The 21,231-nt window shown below is 36.6% G+C and overlaps 1 protein-coding gene across 13 annotated transcripts in view; it reads left to right on the forward strand.

The window, feature by feature from the left end:
• The window catches only part of LRRC4C (leucine rich repeat containing 4C), a 484,651-nt gene that overhangs the window by 428,318 nt on the left and 35,102 nt on the right, over positions 1 to 21,231 (forward strand). For 11 of the 13 annotated variants that reach the window (XM_071427596.1, XM_071427590.1, XM_071427587.1 and 8 more), the window contains one exon: positions 3,668 to 3,800. The exons of the other annotated variants lie outside the window; for them this stretch is intronic. The gene's annotated coding sequence lies outside the window, so the exon portion shown is untranslated. The remainder of the gene's footprint in view (positions 1 to 3,667; positions 3,801 to 21,231) is intronic. 13 annotated transcript variants of the gene reach the window in all.

Genomic DNA, 21,231 nt, shown 5'->3' on the forward strand with positions numbered 1-21,231 from the left:
GTTTAGTCTTTCTTTAATAAATATTCTTTTTACTGCAGATTTTTTCATCCATTTGCAATCTATAAAAATATAGCTGTTTGGGAACAATCACTAAAGCCCAGTTATAACTTCAATGAGTTTTTCTTACTTATTGCCATAATGAATTGTCAGAAAATATTTAAATATTTTAGACCAAATTTTGATCAGTTATTGGCCTAAGTCTGAAGTAAAATCAGTGCACTTGAAATGAGGAGATGTTGGAATAATAATAGTGATTGTTTTGAAAAGGTTTCTTGCAATTCTCGTTGGTGAGTTAGTTATTCAAGCAAAGATTATACTTTCATGTTGATCATAATTTTCTTGTTCTCTTTTTCCTATTAAAGCTTCATTTGCTCTGTAATTATCTTTTTCCATACCCTCCCTAGAATTTCATTTTTCTGTAGTCCATATCCAGAAACTGAAGGCATTTTGCATCTCTTTGTTGAGGAAGGAAGGGAGGGCAGGAGGATTGTATCTCTTTTTAGTGTTCTCTTCTTTTGGGAGCATAAGTGCATGGCAGGTGAGGTTTTCCAGTGTAAATGTAGTAGATTTAGTACCTAATTATAGTCTCTGAAATTTTGAATGGGGCTGCATGGAACTTATTTTTCCATATGCCCTGAGAAAGTTCATTTTCTCTGGTTGAATTTCCTTTTCTAGCTGCTTTAGCATGGTTCAGTTTTATTCATTCTGTAGAAAACCCTATTATACATTTTCTTAAATAAAAATGCATGAAGAAGTTTTTCTCTATTGTCTATTTACATGCCCTTGAACTTATTAAAAGCAGACTTCTCACAAAATAAGTGAGAAAACAGACGTGAGTCTGTGGTTCTGGTACCCTTCAGTAGGTTTATTTTCAGAGAGTTTGACTTAACATTTAAAAACATATGTAATTGTGATCATACTTTGTAAGGGGAGGAAACACCACATGCTCAAGTTTTGCTATAATAATCATGCTCTGTGAAAAATGAACATACGTATGGAAACTCATTTTCGATAAGCAACTACTTAGTTTTGGATTATATTTGGAATTTATTTGTATTACAATAACTCAGAGGAGTACAGATTGAGATATTTGCTGCTAACTACAAATTTACATTACTGTGTGGAATGACAGAGGGAAACGAACTTGAAAAATTGTTTATTGTTAGTCCATGAATAGAAAATAGAAATTCTAGACCTCTGTTTACTTCTAGTAACTTTCTTCCTCCTGTTTATTGAATATTTTTCCTTATTTTAGTTTCTATGAGTATTTTCACTGTTTGTAAGTTGCTCTACAAAATGTCATTCTTTTAACCAGCAGGTAATTTTTGAATAATTCCTATCATTCGTGTTGTTACTTTTATTTTATTTAATTGGACACCGATATACCACCCAGCCAATATACCAATATTTTTATTGCCTGTTACAATATTGAGGAGATTTTAAAAATATATTCTTTCCCTCCTGTTGAATTGGGAGTAAGTTTTTACTGATTCATAAGTATATGTAAACACCAAGATTTAAAAATGCTTCCATAATCCTACAATTTACGACAACCTAATCTTTATGTATGTAGCCCTGTTGGTAAGAAATTGAGTGGAAGTTAGAAGATCTGGTTTCAGATTTATGTTCTGTCACAGATCCCCTGCATTTCCTTTAAGGACAAAACATAGCTAAGGGTCAACTTAATCAGGAAAAAAATAGAATCGAGTGATTAAGGTATATTGAGATATCTTAAGACATATTGATTTGTTGTGTTTCAGGCTTCAGTGTGATCCAGAAGTAAATGCAACCTCTTCTGTCGGAGCTCAGGGTTGGAAGTAGTGAGACACAAACCCTACATCCCCACCCTGTGACTGCAAACTACAAATACCTGGCATTTCTTTACCATATCATTTGAGAGAGCCTGTTAAGCCTTTCAGGGCACATATTTGACCATCCCTTCCTCTCTCTCTTGTTTTTTTTCCCCTTCTTTTCGATTGGAGGAGATTGCTGTGTTGATAAGGGCATAACGTATTTGCAAAGTGCTGGTTCAATAGAACTAGCAAGAGAATATACATATTCTTAATGTAGCATAGAGATATTTTCTGTGAAATCCCCAATTTTGCACTTATAATGAAGGAAAAAAAAAACCCCAAACAACAGAAGAACCCCTGAGGAAATAGTCTTTTCCATGCAAAGCTGATGGCTGGCTCAGGGAAAGGCAGTCCATATCCTGTTTCAAACTACTTATTATAACAAGCAGTCCCATCCAAACCTTCCAGATTGTCCTGCTTTGAGTCACAGACACAGCAGATCTGCTTTAGTCTCCATTTCCCTCTAGAGCTTGGTAGATACTGGAACTGTTGGTGACCCAGAGCAGTAGCACAAACTGTCTTTATGTTAAGTAAGAGCTGCAGGCTGCATGAGCACAGTAACCTTACATAAGCACCTAGGAATCCAGGGTGAAAAAACTTATCAATGAATCAAACCAACAGGGAGGGCAAGAAATACCAGTGCCTGTTACGTCAGTAGCTTTCTACAGAGACTAAGCTTTTGTCTAACAGAAACAGCTTTTTCCCAAGCAAAATCAAGGAGGCAGGTACCTCTGCAACACCGAGGACTGTGTCCTTCACTGAGACACTGAGATGACATGTTTGGAATCCACTGTTAGAAGGAAGGAACAAACAGCTCTTTGTTTCTGCATCCTCCTTATAGACATTCTCATAAATAAATATATAAATGAAAACTCTCCAGAATTAGTATAGACTAAGAAAGCTCTGTGGAGGTTGCTAGGCAGCCAAGGCCAAAGGAATAGAAAGCAGGCAGGTCTTTGAAAAACAGAATCAGTTACTTATAGGTTATCTGAAGTCATGATTTTCTCAATTGTCTTTTGTCATAAACAAGAGATAGTAGAATTTATTTTTCTTTTGCAAATTAACAATTTTTTTAAAAGAGTATAAAAAAAAAGCCTGTTTTATATCTCATACTGATCTGTGTTTTGAAGCTGTGAAATTTTATGCATGATTATTGTTTATAATCTTTACTTACTACTGATACAGAAATTTGATGCAGTATATAGAGGCTATAAATTGAAAACTGTTTATCAAATTACTTGATTTTTAAAGTTTTTTTCAATTTTAATTTTTGCTATGGTGTGCATATAAGACTCTAGAAGAAGAAAGTTTCCAATGCTGGAAGGAATGCCTTGCCCTCAAGAGGTGTACACAGACAAGTTTCACTGTCACTAATGACAGGAAAAGACCTGAATTCAACCACTTTGCCCTGTGTGGTGTATGATGAAGCTACTTATTACAGAAATACAGAAGCAACCACCCCCTTCCTATTACTGCTAAGTATGCAAAGATACAGGCATTTCCAACAGGCAAGGCAAGGTTGTCATCTCTAAGATTAGGTGATCACATTATTGACTAATTGCTGCCTTTGAAATCTCTGTTTGTATTGTTCCTTAAAAGTCTTGAAATAACTGTGCCTTCAGCAGTTCTGCCACACCTACATATATTGAGGGGGCACTGTATTCCTACAACTCCCCTCCCTTCTCAGATTGTGTGTGACAGCTCTACATCATGGTTTAGTCTACCTGAGTTATTCTCTCTCAATAGCATCAATTTATGTCTAGAGAAAATTTAACTACTGCATCACAGTTTCTCAATCTGTGTTTCTTCCACAGGGTGGATGCTGTGGGGGGGTCCAGGCAGCTCTGTGGAACAGTCTCCAATGGGCTAGTAGGATGAGAAGGTCCAGGGGTAGTTTGGGAAACGAGGAGAAACATCACCTCCCAAGACGGTAACCCTACTGAAAAGGTAATTCACGTTAGGATATTGTTATGCAAGTCAGCTTTTCAGGCTCCATGGATGTGTTGGAATGCATGGCAGCAAACTGGTAGAGAAGGGGAGCACAAACCTTTGTTGTTATCTGACTTTTCATGCAGCATCCCTTGAATATCTTTCCTGAGCTTCTTAAACTGTGCTGAGTTTCAATTCCCATCCTTGTGTGAGAGAGAATTTGGATGCTGTATCTTACAGGGGTTTTCTTGTTTTCTTGTGGACCTCTTAGAGAATACAAATCACGAATTTACAGTAACTTTCCAAGAAATTTATAGGAATTAAAATTCTTTATAGGAATTAAAATCCTCAAAATGCCAGCTTATAAGCCCTGTAACAATTTAGCAGAGTAAAATGTTCTTTCACAGGGAAAGCTAATAGTTGAATTTTTAAAAGTACATAATCATGTCTTATTGGGTTCTTTCAATATCACCTTAGCTACTGTGCTTGTGGAGACTCTCTTCCTACCCTGAAGCTTTAACTATGGATGCTTTTGTTCCCAGCATTTCAGAAGTCCAAGAGAATGTGCAAACTAAAAATGTGTCATCCCTCAGAATAACTGTAATACTTTCTCCTTCATGTTGAAAGTTGAGCCATGAAGCATGAAAAAATTTTCTGCAGTCCCAAAAACCCAGCTCTATGGTGTATTTTTGAGCCCAGTTAACTTATCATATGTCCATGCTATACACACATTTCTTGGTTCTCAGCTAAAATTGTTTGCTGAACAAACAGATTTTATTCACTTATCCTAAACCAATCATTTCCCATGGTATGTTTTGAAATATCTGACAGACTGCCTTGCTTCTTCCCTTTATTAATGTGCCTTAATGTATACAGAGTGCAAGAAAAATAACAATGGAAAATCACACTGGTAGAAAATAAAATGGGATTTTTGATGCAAAATTTTTGTAAGGATCTATTCCCACATCTCATGAGACACCGAAAAACCATAAAATATCATTTAATGGGGAAATATTTTTCTTTGCTCAGTATAGATGTTTTGGCTGGTTGAATACTAGGTTAGGCTTTTAAATGTGTCTGGGAAATACCTTCCTTTTGTTGCTGATGAGCTCCCTCCAGCTCCTTGACATTCATTCATTAAAACAGTTCAGAGAATCTACTGCTACAATTCACAAAGTTGTCACAGAAGAAAGGTTTGATACAAGAAAGGGAGGCCTTTCCTCCTGCATTTATACATGTGGTGATGGTTTACAGCTTATGATCTACTTTTCAACAACCTAGCTTCTCCAGACCTAATTTGGTTTTCTATTATCTAGTCAAAATGAGTTTATGGGGCTTTTTTTAGTGAGGGCCCAGTAGTCTTCACAAAAAATGGCACCAATTTGTCTTTGATACTTTACTGTAAACAAAAGACAGGAATAGCTTGCTTATGGTTGGAACTGGTCTGAGATCCAGAGGACCCAGTGTCAGTCCTTTACTGTGTTTCAGGCATCTTGGTTGCATTTTTCTACCTGCATTGTGGGCAAACTCTCATGGAACTTCTGTAATGTTCCATGAGAACATTACAGTGATAATCCTTTAGTGATTATCCTTTAGTGATAATCCTTTCTTGAAGGGGAAAAAGTATCTTTGCCCAATAGTTAATAGGTGTCATTAAAAGAGCTTTAAACTAGATTTGAAGCAAGAAAGGGATAAGACCAGGTTCACTAGTGAAAAGTCTGGGGGTAGCATGCCGATGTTTGTGGGATGGTGTGCTAGCAGGTCCATCAGTCTGCTCAATGATGTGCTGAGCACATTTGAAATGCCTTTATACTAATATACACAGCATGAGCAGTGTAGTGGGGTTGACCCTGGCCAGATGCCCAGTACCCACCAAAGCTTCTCTGTCAATCCCCTCCACCCCTGGACAGAAGAGAGAAAATATAAAGAACATTTAATGGGTTGAGATAAGGACTGGGAGAGATCACTCCACAAATACCATCATGGGCAAAACAGACTCAAACTGGGGATATTAATCGAACTTATTACTAAAAAAAATCAGAGCAGGATAATGAGAGGTAAAATAAATCTTAAAAACACACTCCTCCATCCCTCTGTCATTCCCAGCTCCACCTCCCCACATCCAGCAGTGCATGGAGACAGGGAATGAGGGTTCTGACCAGGTTATCCCAGGTTGTTTCTGCCACTGCTCGTGAAGAGGAATCCTTCCCCCGATCCAGTGTGGGGTCCCTCCCAAGGGAGATGGTTCTCTATGAACTTCTCCACTAAGAGTCCATTCCACAGGCAACAGTTCTCCATAAACTTCTGCAAGTTGAACCACAAGAGGAAGTGCAGGATTCTCCACTGGGGACAGTGTGGCTGTATGTACAAATCAGAGGAAGAGTCTGGAGAGCAGCCCTGCAGAATGAGATCTGGGGAACTGGGTCAGTGGCAAATTGAATATGCAGTGCCCTGGTAACCAAAGGAACCACCTGTGTCCTGGGGTGGATCAGGCACAGCATCATTGGTTGGTTGAGGGAGATTATTGTCCCACTCTACACTGCAGCCCCACCTCGAGTACTGAGTGCAGTTTTGGGGACCTCAAAAGAAGCACATTGACCTATTAGACTCTGTCCACAGGAACCCACATGGTGAAAGGTCCTAAGAGCAAGACTCATGAGAAGCATCTAAGGTTGCTTTGCTCAGCTTGGAGAAGAAAAGGCTGGGGTGACCCCATTGCAGTCTAGAACTTCCCTGGGGGAGCAGCAAAGAGGAAGGTGCTGATTTCTTCTCTCTAGTGGCCAGCAAAAAGACACAGGGAAATGGAATACAGCTGCACTAGGGGAACTTCAGATTGGAGGTTCTTCACCCAGTGGGTGGTTGGTCACTGGCACAGGCTTCTCCAGGGAAATGGTCATGGCCCTAAGCCTGAGAGAGTTCAAGGAGCAGCTGGATGATGCTGTTAGTCACATGATTTAGTTTTAGGTTGTCCTGTGGGAAACAGGGAGTTGTGCTTGACGATCCTTTCAACTTCAGGTATTCTATGGTTCTATGAATCCAACAGTGCCATAGAGAATCATTTGTATTTCAGGCTTTACACTGGAAAAAGACATTACAACCCCTCAAGACAAATAGGGAAAGAAATTGAAATTAGAGGAGATGACATTGTGATATCCTCATCTGCAACATATTAAGTGAAGTTTGAACTTCTCCACTCCTAAAACTTCCTGAGAAATAGGAAACCTAATGGATTGATGTTTCAGTCTCCGATTCCCTGCTTAAATTGTGTTTCATGTGAACTATTCCTGAAATGCCATTTGGACTGAAGGTAGGAGAAGATAAGAGTGCTGTTTTAATATAACTTGAGATCTTGATGTTAAAAGGTAATTTATATTTTCAGTAAGAGGCTTTCATCTTCATTGGACTCTAGTGATATTGATCTGATATCAGTACTAAGTATATATCCTTGAATTCTGACCAGATTCTGCTTCTGGTATGAATGACAAGTGTTTTGCATTGTCCTAGCAAATAGACCTCTTTCTGTACATTTCTTTGGCTGGTCAGTTTACAAGTGGCTGCATTTTGCTGGTCTGTTTGATCAATATTTTCTTTTGGTACATTTTAAGAATAATGGGTCTGAATTTTCAGTCTTTGTGCCCCTTTGAGGATATTTAGAGTAAAGCCATAGTAGTCAATGCAGGGTTTGATTTTGTTTCCTGTTTTGTAACAGCTGAGGAACCAGTTGTCTTCCATGATTTATGGAAAACTCCAAACCTTTCAAATTAAGTGAAGTGTATACAGCTTCAGAATTATGTTCTTAAACATAATGTAAATCTCCATTTGAAAATGAGGCATGCTCTAGAGTTTGAAACAGAACAGAAGAAATGCGATATTCAAACCAAAACAGAAGTTCTTTTCACCTAACAAATCCCATAGCCGTGTTTAGAACAAAGCTTGTCTCTTGAACGGCTGTGTGGGCAAAACTAGCTCTACACAGCTGGAGATTAATAAGACTACAGTCACAAAGCATGAGCATGGAAAACTGGCAGTACCCCTTGCTAGCAGGCAAGAAAGCACCAAGAGATCTTGAGGTTTTGTCTTAGAAGAAAGAACCCTTAGGCGGAACCAAAGTCAATACCCCTTAAGAGGCAAATAGAGAGGGGACAGCAGCAATTCCTTCAATATTTCAGAAAAGGGCTAAAGCCTGTGACATGGGAAGGATAGACCATTAGATCTCTGAAATTATCTGAGAAATCAAATATGAAAAGGATGAGCTACCAGCCAGCCTTCACCTGCATTACTGAATGCCATTTAAATTACTCTCTCCACAGCTGATAACAATATTTATAATAGTTTTCTTATGGTTCATATTGTTTTTGATTAAACTTACTGTGTGAAATTCTTCTTTGATTAGAAAATGGTTGAAAAGCTAGTCCCCTTTGTGTGTCAGATACCAATGATTCAGTCTCTCAAGTTATTTCTTTCTTTTCCTCATCTCTGTAGGGTTGGGCTTTGTTCATCTGCCTTTTTTTTTCTCTTATTTTTTCTCTTATTTTTTCTCTGTTATTATGTAACTTCTTTCCAGTTATGTTCCTCTTAGTTTGATAAATTATGATTTCCCCTTTCAGTTCTCAAGTTCTGTTGTGATAGGTAGCAGAAAACTGGTCATCTGATACTGAAGGAGAGCAGGTTGTGGTATTTACTCTTTGTAAGGATGGATGTTCAGGTACTTTCCTCTGAATATTGTGATTCCTGTACTGTTCCAGAATTATGTCCTGCAATTTTTAACATTTCCTTTAACAGAAATTTTGCTTTGACTATAGTAGAATAAAACGGGGTGTGGAAGAGTTGATCTGAATACCAAATAGATTTTTTTCCCCCTTATTCCCTTGACATATTGGGGATTTGGAAAACATAAGTTGTTGATTTGGCAATATAAAATTGATAGATAACAAAATATCAGCTTCAAATTGCTTTAAACTTTTACTTGCAAAAGAGAACATATTTAAGCAGGGTAAAGCGGAGGGAAAGAATTTACTCTCAAATGCTTCAGGTTGATCACTTTTTATTGAGATGACATTTGCATCTGCTGGAGAAGGTGAGATCTCGGTGAGAAATTTTTAACATACCAGAAATCAGATGCATAACATATTTTGTTTATATCCAGTGTCTGATGTAATATTTATCATGAAGCTATTGAAATCTGAAAGACTGAAGAAGTGAAGATTGAATAGTCTGGATTAGGCAATGTGACTATTAACAAAGCAGATGAATCCACCTTACATACACAAATTACCTGACTGCAGCTAGAACTTCCCAGGACATTTAAATCTACCCAAATAATCTACCCAAAGTAGCAGGGATGGAAGTTATTCTTGTGGAACCTCATAAAGTGAGGGGAAGGGAGAGAATTCATGTCTATTTGGCCTTTGAGCAAGTGCACATCGAAAGAAATGTGCATGAGGGATGTGAATGAAACATACTTGTAAGGTTAGAATAGAATGGTGATTTATGGTGGGTTTTGGGGTTTAGTTTTATCTTGCAATCCTCTGTTTCCTTGCTTTATATAAAGCAAATCTCAAATTTTGCTAGGTCTAACTTTTGTCTGTGTAAGCCTGTCTTATTTTCAGGAGCAAGATGCATCACAGTGAGACAGTAGGGCTGTCTGCAGAGCTAGAGGTGAAAGGTCAGAAGAATATGAGAGCAGTGGAAAAGGAGCTGCACCTCGAGATCCCAGTGCTGAGAGTGCTTCCTGCTGCTCTGTTAAGCATTCTTATGGGAACTGTGAATGCCAAGTATCAGCCTTTGGGAAGGAATTCCCTCTGGCAGAACAGTTCTCTGTTCCTCCTGCTTAGAAGCAGATGGCAAAGAGGAAACCCACATCACCAGGCAGACCTGGGTATTCTGTGCCTCTGTAGGCTGAAGATTGCTTTAATCCAGTAAGTCATTGTTCATTTCAGTCACACAGATATTTGAACTGACTTAGAAAAACCTGAAAATTATTTAGAGGGTAATCCCTGCACTTTTTATGTAAAGCAAATGAGCAGTGCGAACAAGGCTGATTTTATGCCACATGGAACATAGCAGCTAACAGAACTAAACTGTGAATATATTTCTAATATATTACGGCATTGCTTTATATTGGCCAAGTTGATTATTATACTTTGTCATAATATTAATTCTAATAGTTTTCTAACATTGTTATGATATGGCAGTGCCTTTGATATTTTATGAAAAGAGCTGTTTGAGCCCAAAATAAAAGAGAGGTCTATATCATTCAGATGCTGCAATGAGGGAAGCAATATATTTAATCCTCTTGATTTACAGCTATTGACTTCTATTTCTTTTAAAACTTTTTTACTGGGATGAATACAAGAGTATTTGACTTCAGAGTCATTCACTCCTTTAGATACATGAAGTAACACTGTACACAATGAGCCTCTGATGAATACAGAAAAATATGCTACATCAGAACAAAAATGACAGCGCATGGGTTAATTTATTTAATAACCAAGCAACATAGAAGTGCTAAACTTCTCTGAATATTGCATTCAAAAATGTGATTCTATAGCAAAATTTCACGTTTAGAAGCAGTATAGGTGAAAATGAGTAGGTAATTTATCTTTGCAACTTCTGTTTGATCATCACTTCAGTTTTGCAAAGACACAGAGATGCAGCATTAAGAAAGTTGCAGGGGGTAGAACATCTTCCCTATTGACTTTGATCTGGAAATCTGGGCCGTTTTCTCCACAGAAAGCTCCACTTTGAATTTATTATTGCATTTATTTATAGTTCTTTGAGGATCTGAGATACTACAATTGAAAATTACCTTAAAATGTCTAAATAGAGAAAAGCTGTCTTAGTTATGGACATTGCATAGAGAGAGGTAAGGATGATCCTGTCACCAGTCCCATACACTGCCTTGAAAGTAAAGTAGCCCTTTTTATAACAAGGGATTAATAGCTAAACCAGAAAATATTGTTCAGTGGTTTAAGTATCCCTATTTAATTTTGCTAGGAATACAAAAGTTTTGGCAACACACAGTCCAATATTTTTTGAGTTATAAGCAGGCGATCTTCCTATTTCTCCTGTCCTGATCTCTTCTAAGCATATAGTAAGCATTGCAACTAGCTGTTGAGTTCCACAATAATGATAAATGTTGTCAAACATGCACTAGTGACAATTCTGGGAGTCACCATAATCCATTCCTTTACTGCAGCTAAAAGTTAAATTTAAAACTACCAGTATCAGGAAGAAGGGCTTTATAAGTAGAAATTGTCATTTGATACAGAATTGTTGATCATTTAAAAATGTAATTAAAAAAAAAAAAAGGTGTCATGCTCCAAAAAGAAAAAAGTTAAAAATGAGGCTTGCACACTGAATTGGATTGATCTGTGTTAGCAATAACAAATTCAAACTGCATATAAACTTTGTGCATCCTGGATGGTTGCAGAGTGAAATCAATGATCATTCTTGCTTGCATCAAATTTCTTATTTACCTGATTAGCAGCAAAAGAGTGGAAAATATGGGTTTAGGTATGTGTGTAAAGCAATGACACCATTGCTGTGCCTCTGCTATGTCAGTCAGGTGATCAGAGAGTGATAGCTGATGAATCTCTGGAGCATTGGATCAAAAGCAGATCATGGTTTGCATCCTTTCTTAACTCCATGTTTGTGAAGTATGGTTTCATTGCTATTTTCTTCAGTACCACTCCCAAGCTTTTTTCCTTCTAATGGTTCTGTTCAGACAAAATGCCACCAGAAATTTCTTTCTGATGACCTTTCCACTGTCCCAGTATAACAGGCTGATGAGATTCAAATGACAGCTGAAGCTTAATTAGAAAATCTGCATAAACAAGATGTACAGCCATTCACAATAGATGTATTTTTTTGTATTTTGTTTTTCTACTTTTGCTTGAATAAAAAACACGACATGAATAAGGTAAAAAGAGAAATCAGATTTTCATGGGGTTTAATCTGATGTGTGAGAAATGTAAAGCTAATCTTCTATTTAGGAGTGCTTTGCTTGAACTTATTGGCATGCATCCTCCTTTCCACTTTGCTAAATGTGTTCTTCAGCTTCCTTCATTTATGAATATGGAATATTAGACTTGACTTGTCTTACTTGCCAAAGTTTCATATATTCCTGAGCCAAGTGTGAACAGAGAATTTTCTATACTAGAGACTAATGTGGAATTTGGTGAGAATTTTGGCGTTAATACTGTAAGCTATGCTGTACACAGAATGAAATAGCAAGAAGACTTTGTTCTATTCAACTTAAAACTGACTTCCTAAAAAAAAGTATTCTAGGTTCTCATAGGATATCATATTATTCATTCCTCTATTTTAAAATTTTTAATATAATCAAGGAAGATGTAAAAACTAACTTAGGGGTCATTCAGATGGGAAAGTTTTTTTTATTATAATGAAGGATATAGCTTCCACTTTTAGTCTCAGAAACAGATTTCAGCATATTTTCCAGGCATTTGCTACTTTTGATCTCGGAAGTAATCATGGAACAAACAAGAGAATAAGAAAAAGTGAACATTTTCAGAACACAGTGAACTATGGTAAACATAGCCTGATTTGAAACCTCTTCATTCTGATGGAAAGATACTCTCTGACTTCCAAGAGGAATGCTGAAGCTTTGCCTTTAGAATATATTGCCTGTCCATTCAGGTCTATGAAGATATATACACACTTGAATTTTTGTTTATTTTGCTGTCATGCTAGCTTGGACAGAAAATTCTTGAGTGTTGATTAAATTGCATGTATGGATTTTGATGATTTCCACATTACCACAGGTAAAGGAGATAAACGTCAACAGAGTTATAAACAAGTGAAATTAATATAGGATGGGCTAATTTAGAATGCAGAAGAGCTGGGGTTTTGCTACAATACTTAAGTTTTATTTGGAAAAAAAAAATTAAATTATGTCAGTTCAGAGGGAAGTTTTAGAGCCGTTGATATATGGTGCTTAGAACCATACCTGCCATGCTGTCATTTCAAAGACATCACATTATCTCCAGTGCCCTGCAGAGGAAAAGGACAAATTCAGTATCATTATTATACATTATGTTCTTCACTTGAAACAGCTCCATATTCCCTAGTCATGCCTATGAATTTAGTACATATAAGGAATTACATTGAACTGGATATGTAGACAATTATGTTGATCCTTACCTTTCTCTATATATATATCTTTATTAATTATTTTGAGCATTAAAATGAAACTAAATTTATGAGGTTTGTGAAACTTATTAATGGTAAATTAAATTGGATTTCTTAGCTTTGTTATTTTACTCAAATTTTAATGGTTTTTTATTATTTTTGCTGTGTTACCTGTATGACAATTGCGATAGGAGTGTGCATGCACAGTCCATTAACAGCTCTACTTTTTACTTTCGTCATTTTCTGAACCAGAAATTTGCCATATTTCACCTTCTTTGTTTCCCCACTTCAGAAGGAATGTAGTACATATGTAAGGATTGCTATGGTAAAAAATCCTTTGTATTTTCAGTAAAATGTGGGAGGGATAGAATGGTTATACTGCATACATCAATATAAATATTATTATATTATTCTCAAGTGCGTGATCATGTTTTAGTCATTCCTTTCCTAACATTCACCATCCATTCAGACCTTGCCTCATTTGTTGCAGAGGATGACTTGAAAAAGGAGCTGCAAAGACATTTTGGGATTTTTTTTAATACTTGTCTTTGCAATTGAAATAATTTTTTTTGTTTTTTGGTATTTTTTAGTTAAAGCACATTGCTTCTGTTTTAGATATAATACATTTTTTCCTGCTATTATTAGGAATTTAAAACCTTTTCACTGCATACTCAGAACTCCCAGTATAAACAGCTGGAGATCTGCACATGGAGGGGAAGCAGACTATTGAGTTGAGATCAGCAGTGCATCTGAGAAAGGAGGGTTCTTCCCCAAACCAGATTTTTTTCCTCTGACAGTAGGTAGTACAAAAAGAGGCATGTCAAGGACTAAATACTCCAGATGCCCTGACTTGTGCTGCTATTTGCATATTTTACACTCCATCAGTTTCTCTCCAAAAGAAAGATGCATGCATTTATAATATGACATTTGGTTTAACTTGGTATTGTTAATATAAGTTAAAAGGAAAATTGATTAGCTTTCCATTTCTTTCCTTCTGCAACTCTGAAGAGATGTTTTTGGTCTCCTTTGATGTACTCTTACTCTGCATTTAATCAATGCTTCTGTGTTCACTTTGTGTTGTATTCTATCCTTGCAGTCTTCAAGAGCCTCATCATGTCATGGAAAACACTGAAAACAATTCTTCTTGGAAACAGTTCTGCCATCATCTTATTGATTTTGTCTGCATTAAAAAGATTTAAAAAAAAAATATATATTGCTGACTCACCCTGTCCTTCTCCACTTCAGATATGAAGAGTGGTTTCCTTATACCCTCTGTCCTTCTGTCTTCCATACTGGTGTTCTAGTTAGTAATTAGTCCTTGTCCTTGTGTCCTCTAGCTCTATTTCCACCCCATCCTGATAGAGTAGTACATTTTGTGTAAGTTTATTCTGTCCCTGCTGTTTGCCCCTACGACTGTTAATGGGGCTGCACGATGAAATAGAAAAATCTATTTTAAACTTATTCTGCCTTTACAGAAAGGCTTGTTATTAACCTGAGAGTTGTAACCCTCTTTTCCAGAAATCTCTGCAGTGAGTGGAATTGTACCAGCACAACCAAATGTGTGTTCAAGGGATGGAAATCTGGCTGGGGACACAGGAGGCAGGATCTTCCAGAGAAAGACAGAGTTGCCAAGAGAAATGGCTGTGGAACAATGGTTCTATTCCCTTGCCATCTCTCCTCAGGTCTTTTACTTTATTGATTACATTTAGGTAACTTTCCAAAAGTTAAAGACCCTCTCAGCTCATCTGTTTTGGCGTGATCTCCACTAATCAGTATTAACAAATCCCCCCAGGACAGGCGAGTAAAAAACAACTGCACTTATTGACTTCTTCATTTTAGAGGAGTTGAACTGTTTCCAGCAATTAAAGGTAATTTGAGTTTTCTGGGAAGTGTAAAAATTGGAGTAAGTAATAACAGTGTCTCTTATTTCACACCCCTGCGGGGACTGAGCTGTTGTTCACTGATAGCTCTCTTTTTAACCTTTGTGTGACCTTCAAGGGGTTTATGACTCACCATCAGAGAACATCGTACTAATCTGGTGCCCTACTTGGTCTCAGATGTCACCTTTCTCTGAGTAAAATGTGTCATCTGCTCTTGTCCTATGCCTCTGCTCCTTTGGAACACAATCAGGAGAAATACAACATGGAGTATTGGTACTACTAGGAGATTTATGGCAGGAATGTGAAGCCATGCATGCACTGAACTTGTTAAGCAGTTCATGTTAACTAGGCACAAGTAGGTAGGAGCCAAGCATGTGAGACCCAATCAGACAGAACCTCAGGACAAGGAATGACAAGTGATGACATAAAGATGGTGCCTTCTTACCTAGTTTTTGCTCTTAGCTATCTTTATAGTCTGTTTTAGTGACAGAGATATATGTTTCATAAAATTGTGCCAAACCTGTGTTGCTACAGGAGAAGCTGGCTCCTGTTCCACTGTAAGGATTGTGACTTGTCAAGAATTTTATATTTGGGGAGGATGATGTAAGGTGCTGAAAACTGTTGGGCTTAGTTTCCAATCTAGAGTTTGAGATCGTATCACTTACAAAGAATGGGTATTCTTCCCCATCAGTGGACAAAAAAGACTGCAGTTTCTCCATGTTTTTCATTTAAATTTTTTTTTTTAATTTTATTTTAATTTTTGTTGTTTGGTTGGTTTGATATGTTTTGCTTCGTTTTTACTTATATTACCCACTGAGAGATGTAGATTTAAAAGCTTGTTTTAATTTTTTTCTCATCATCTTTTGGGATTATCTTGAGCTAATTCCAATCTGGTTTAATCTCAAATGTTCTTGCTGATATTGCTTATCAAAGTAAATTATTAGTAAAGTTAAAGTTTTTACAGGTGCTGCAAGACATTCCTCAATACCAGCATGTGGGGTTGATGTGATGAAATAAAATAATTTTCTGATTTTTTAAAATAATTTACTGTTGTTTGTTTTTTTTTCAAGTTTATAGCAGGGTAAAATTTGATACTTACATGATATGACTATAATTTGAAATTATTTCAATCATGCAGTATTTGCCTTCTCCATTCTAAAGAATACAAGGGATTCTTCTTTTCTTATTTTTTATTTCCTGGTTTCTTTTCTGTCATTGTGTTCATTCATATAATATGTTCACATAACGAATGAATTTTACAATTTTGGCAACTACAATCCATATGATGTGGAAAGTGTTCCAATATAGCATAAAGGGAACAGGAGTGAAGCCCAAGAAAATCAGACAGAAAGGTTAAACCTTAGACCAAAGTCAGCTCCTGCAGGACATTGTACCACTCCAACACATCCCTCCTCTTTTGACTACAGTTTATGTGCTTTTCTGTTAAATACCTGTTTTTTATGAGCCTCAGAGCATTCCCAGAAGTTTTATTGTACCACTTCAAGTAATAACTGATACTGTGAGGATCTAAGTACTTTTATGTTCTGTTCCAAGTTGTGAGGCTTTTGGGGTGACCCATATTTTCCATTATTTGGACCTCTAGCATAGTGCTGCAATCATAACCTTTATGTCTGAAGGCTTAGATATTTGGCATATTATGAGTGTAAGAGGAAAAACTAGCTGCATTTTGAAACCGAGGTTATAGAAATTTTTTTTCAAATAATCATGCAAATGCATTTCATTCTCTTTGGTTATAGTGCCTATTACACTCTTAGCTCAGAAAATACCTGGACAGATACATAATTGAGAACTTAATCAGTAGTGCTGCTTTACTCATGACCCTCATATGAAAAAAGCTGGTTATTGGGGAGCTAGAAGCCTCTAAGATGAATGATGAAAAAAAGAATAGGTAGTATTTAAAAATACTGTGATTTGCCTTTTTTCTTTTCTTTTGGATGAAACAAGAAAACCTAATGTGGAAACTTTGATTTGATATTATTTTCTTAGTGGTAGCTTGCTTTAATGCATGTCTTTAAACAGTGTGGTGTTTTGAATAGGAACTATGACCAGACTTGTGTGGACAATAAGCAACAAGTGATCAATGGTGAATATCTAGAATTGAAAAGAGTGAGAAAAGATCACAAGCAGAAGAAAGTAAGATAGGCATCTATATTGTTTGTTAAAGAGCTCTGTGGTAATCAAGTTTTAGAGATTCTTAATTTTAAAATTTTAGCTGCTTTCTTAAGTGATATGTCTAGTGTGGGAGATGCAGTTACATTGCTGCAAGCAAAGCTGCAGCAGAAATATATGCTGTAGATAAGTATTTAAAATGACAGTGGTGCGTGCATAGAAGAAACCTGACAAGTTGTGAAAATTGGAACTATATCTCTGTATCACTTCTTCCATGATATTCTGGGAACTATGTTAACAGGAAACAGGAATAATCCTAATGAAACATGATCTCTTCTCTATTCCAAACTACTATAAACTGAGTCTGACTGCTTATTGCACTGGTGACATTTTTAATCCAATGTAATGGATTCCAGCACTTGTCTGGGCAGCTGTTGAAATCCCCCATTGATTGCAACCTATGCCATCTTTTTATCTGCCTGTTTTGCATCTCAATTATCATCTCCACCTCATTTTACCTCTTGTGATCAGGTGGATATCTAGCGAATTTCTACTATGAAAATGACAGTTCATGTTAGGCTGTTGTCTCAGTTGATAATGAAATCACACTTCAGAGGAAAAACTTATTATTTATTTTCCATGTTTTCCAGGCTTAGTATTCTCATTGCTCCTCACTGAGTTTTGAACCTTTATTGCACTTACTTTTAAATCTGTAATGGTCAAGACTCTCTTTCATGGATAGAACATATATGTCTCCTTACTGTCTTGTTCATATAAGAAATTTGAAGTCTCAGCCCATAGTCTTCAAGGGAATTGAGGGGCCCAATTTGTTCATTTACCACTGTTTTGTATATACACTCTTGGGTATGTCACTTAAGCTGCCTAAATTTAATGGTGTTTAAAATGAATACCATAAGCTTAATTCACTGGATTATTGTGATCTAATTAATGATTCCTTTGAAAAACCCTTTGAAGTTCCCATTTATAAGGTGCTTTATAAATATGCAATAGTCATAGCAATAAGTTTATTTTATTTCCTATGTTTCAGCCCAATATCATGTGGATTTGGGAATGCTACTTTGTTTTACTCTCCCCACACATAGAGCTTCCCTTTGTGGGTCATAACTAAGTTCTCTCACTTCTCAGATGCACTCCTAAGTAATGACTGTTTCTTGTGCATAGATGTATCAAAGAGAATTTTAAAGATTTATTATTCATACGCCATATGAATCACCGGAGTTCTTCATTCTAAGATAAGCCTTTTGAAAAATGTAGATTATTTTCCTTTCAACCTTGTCTGCAGTTTAGAAGCATGCAGTGAAAATGTGCTGTTTACAGGTGAGGGATAGATCCTGCACTGAGAGTCTTAAAGAGGCCTGAACATGTGGACTATTATTAATACTGTTTGGTACCATAAAATATTACCCAACAGCACTGCAGGTGGGGTCTCACCAGAGCAGAGCAGAGGGGCAGAATCTCCTCCCTTGCCCTTGCTTTGGATGCAGCCCAGGATATATTTGGCTTTCTGGGATGCAGGCACACATTGCTGAGTCTTGTTCAGCTTTTCATCCACCAGTAGCCTCAGCCCTTCTCAGCAGGGCTGCTCTCAATCCTTTCATCCCCCAGCATGTATCGACACCAGGGGTTGCCCTGACCCAGGTGCAGGAGCTTCCACTTGGCCTTGTTAAACTTCATGAGATACTTATGGGGGCACTTCTGCAACAAATTTCCTTTCTATATTAAAATCTACTTCAGTTTTGTATGTGACAAGAATTTCATGTCATGGTGCAAGTACATCTCATACATAAGTAAGAACGTGGCTGTACTAAGTACTTTTATGATCAGGATCCAAGAATCCAAGGCATCCTCATCCTGTGTTAGAGCAAAATACTGCATTTTATTTATCTCTTATTTAGACTTCTAGATCACCTTATTTTCAAATTATTCCTCTAGCAAGTTGATGAGAATTAAGAACTCAGACAATTTAACAGCTGAACTGGCTTTTCAGAAAATTGCCAAGTTATTGGCGTCACTGACAATTTGCCTGGCACTGTTATATCTAATGCAAGATGACTGATTTCATTAAGGCTGGAATAGTAGCTGTAGGAGGGGCAGACAACTGAGGTAATAGTTCTTTACCCAACTGTTGCTTAATCACTTCTATTTATTGGTCAAAAAAGGATTAAATAATATTTATCTATACAAATCTAGTTGACATCAATTTATGTGAGTTTATAAAACTAAAAGAACAGAATAGGCAGAACCTTTGTAATATGCCTGAGAACAATATTAGCATTATTTGAGTTTAAGGAATAAAATGGGGAAAATATTAATAGACTGTCAAATAATAATAAATACACTTGTAATGCTGTAGTAAGAATTATTCTTCATGTCTTTCACACTCTTTTACAAATATTGGAAACACAGCATCTGCAAACTTTAATTATATCCTCACTGCTCCACTGAAAGTTAATATTTTTAACCCTGATGAAAAGTCATGTAGCAGGTTTGGGTTGTTTTAATAAATTTTGAACTGTCTCTTAATCTTGGAAAAAAACTCAGAACAAGCAGAACATAGTCTTTTTTTCCTGTATTTATATTTAATTTGCAATAGTACCTCAATCATTTTAAACATTTACTTATGTAACTATATAAAACACTGAGATAAGTTTATAACATGATCAAAGTAAGTATGAATTCATGAAATCTAAAGTTTAGGAAGCATTTTATAACAGATGAGAAAAAATTCTAAAGTCTAGATTTTTATCCTTTATCTATATAGTCTCAACTAAGAAATTGCTACTTGCAGGAGTTTTATAGTAGGAGTATAGTAGGAATTGTGTTTGACATGGGGTTCATATGATAGTTTCACATGTTGTTGCCTTTGTTGTTGAAGGAATATATGTGGTATTAAAGTTCTGAATATTTTTCTCAGTTTCCTGTAATTTAGGAAGCAATCACTCAAAGAATTACCAAGACATTGATTTTATTGTATCAAGGCTCTGATTTCTGAAAGTGCTTATATAACAGCATCTCTAAAAGGTGCTGATGTCTGGGCTTAGGCAAAAGCATCTGTTTTCAAAATTCTGACCCTGGTAACTTCTGTGAGAGCCCATAGGGATTGAGAGACATAAGAAATACTGTAGCTTGAACCTTGATCTTTTGCATTTCTTTCTTCTAATAGTTCTACATTAAATACAAAGGAATATTTAAAATGGAAAAATACTGTTGAAGAAATGATGGATATTAAAGAAACAGAGAACATGAAGAAGAACCATGCAATTGGTAGTTTAATTTCTAAGTCTTTCTGCTCTGGTTTTATTATTCTCTGTATTTAAATATTAATAGAGTCAGTGCTACTTAACCAAAGTCGTTCGTATCACCTCACTAGCCTACATGGAATCAAGGCAGAATGAACTTCAGCTCTCTAAGTGAGCAGGAGATAACAATGCAGCATGACACAGAAATGATTGAATTTGCCAGCAGTGTTTGTGCAATGCTTGCTAATTTACAAGGGCGTTTTCAAGTGATTCAGTGACTGGGATTCCTTGGGGGCAGTTCTCTTGGGCACTGAAACTGAATCAACATTTAAATGGTTTTACTTTTGGAGTAGCTTAGAAAAATCATAAGTAAATAGATTTTTTTAAAATATAATTAATACAGCAACTGCAAATCATGCAAGGATCATTTGCTTTTTGAAAGCAAAGAGAACTGCTCTCATTTGGCTGAGTATTTTGCACTGTATTTTTTAAAACTGTGAAGAAATGTAAAATGCAGGTTGCTGGAATAAGACAAGTCCAAGTACTCACTGATCTGGATGAATCAACTCCCCGTTTAGTAAATAATGAATCTGCTGTAGAGGAAATAAACTGAGCTGTAATCAAGCTGAATTCAGAGATCTGAATTCTCCCTGTTTTGCCACTGATGTGCCTGTGCCAAAGCATCCCACTTTTCCCTGCTTGAGGTCCGCTTTGGCTAGAAAGAGGAGAGGCAATGACCCCTTCCAAAAGAACATCCAAGGAAATAATTTTGAAATCACAATGGGTTATTTCCATCTCTTAGGTGTTCCCTCCAACCTCCAGGAACTCCTATTGTTATTTTCCTTTGTAACATCCCCCAGATGTTTAAAAATATGACGATTAATGTTCTGCTGCAGTGCCCACATTTCAGTAGCAGAGCATAAGGAGGGTTGCCTTGCTCCTGTAAATGTACTTTTTCTGTGTACTTGCAGCTGCTAGACATTTGCCATGTTGGTGCAATAAATACCTGTGCTCGCTTGAATGCTGTAA

This window comes from Agelaius tricolor, unplaced genomic scaffold, assembly GCF_023055355.1.
Source record: "Agelaius tricolor isolate 1412-34295 unplaced genomic scaffold, bAgeTri1.0.p SCAF_5, whole genome shotgun sequence".
Lineage (NCBI taxonomy): Eukaryota > Metazoa > Chordata > Aves > Passeriformes > Icteridae > Agelaius > Agelaius tricolor.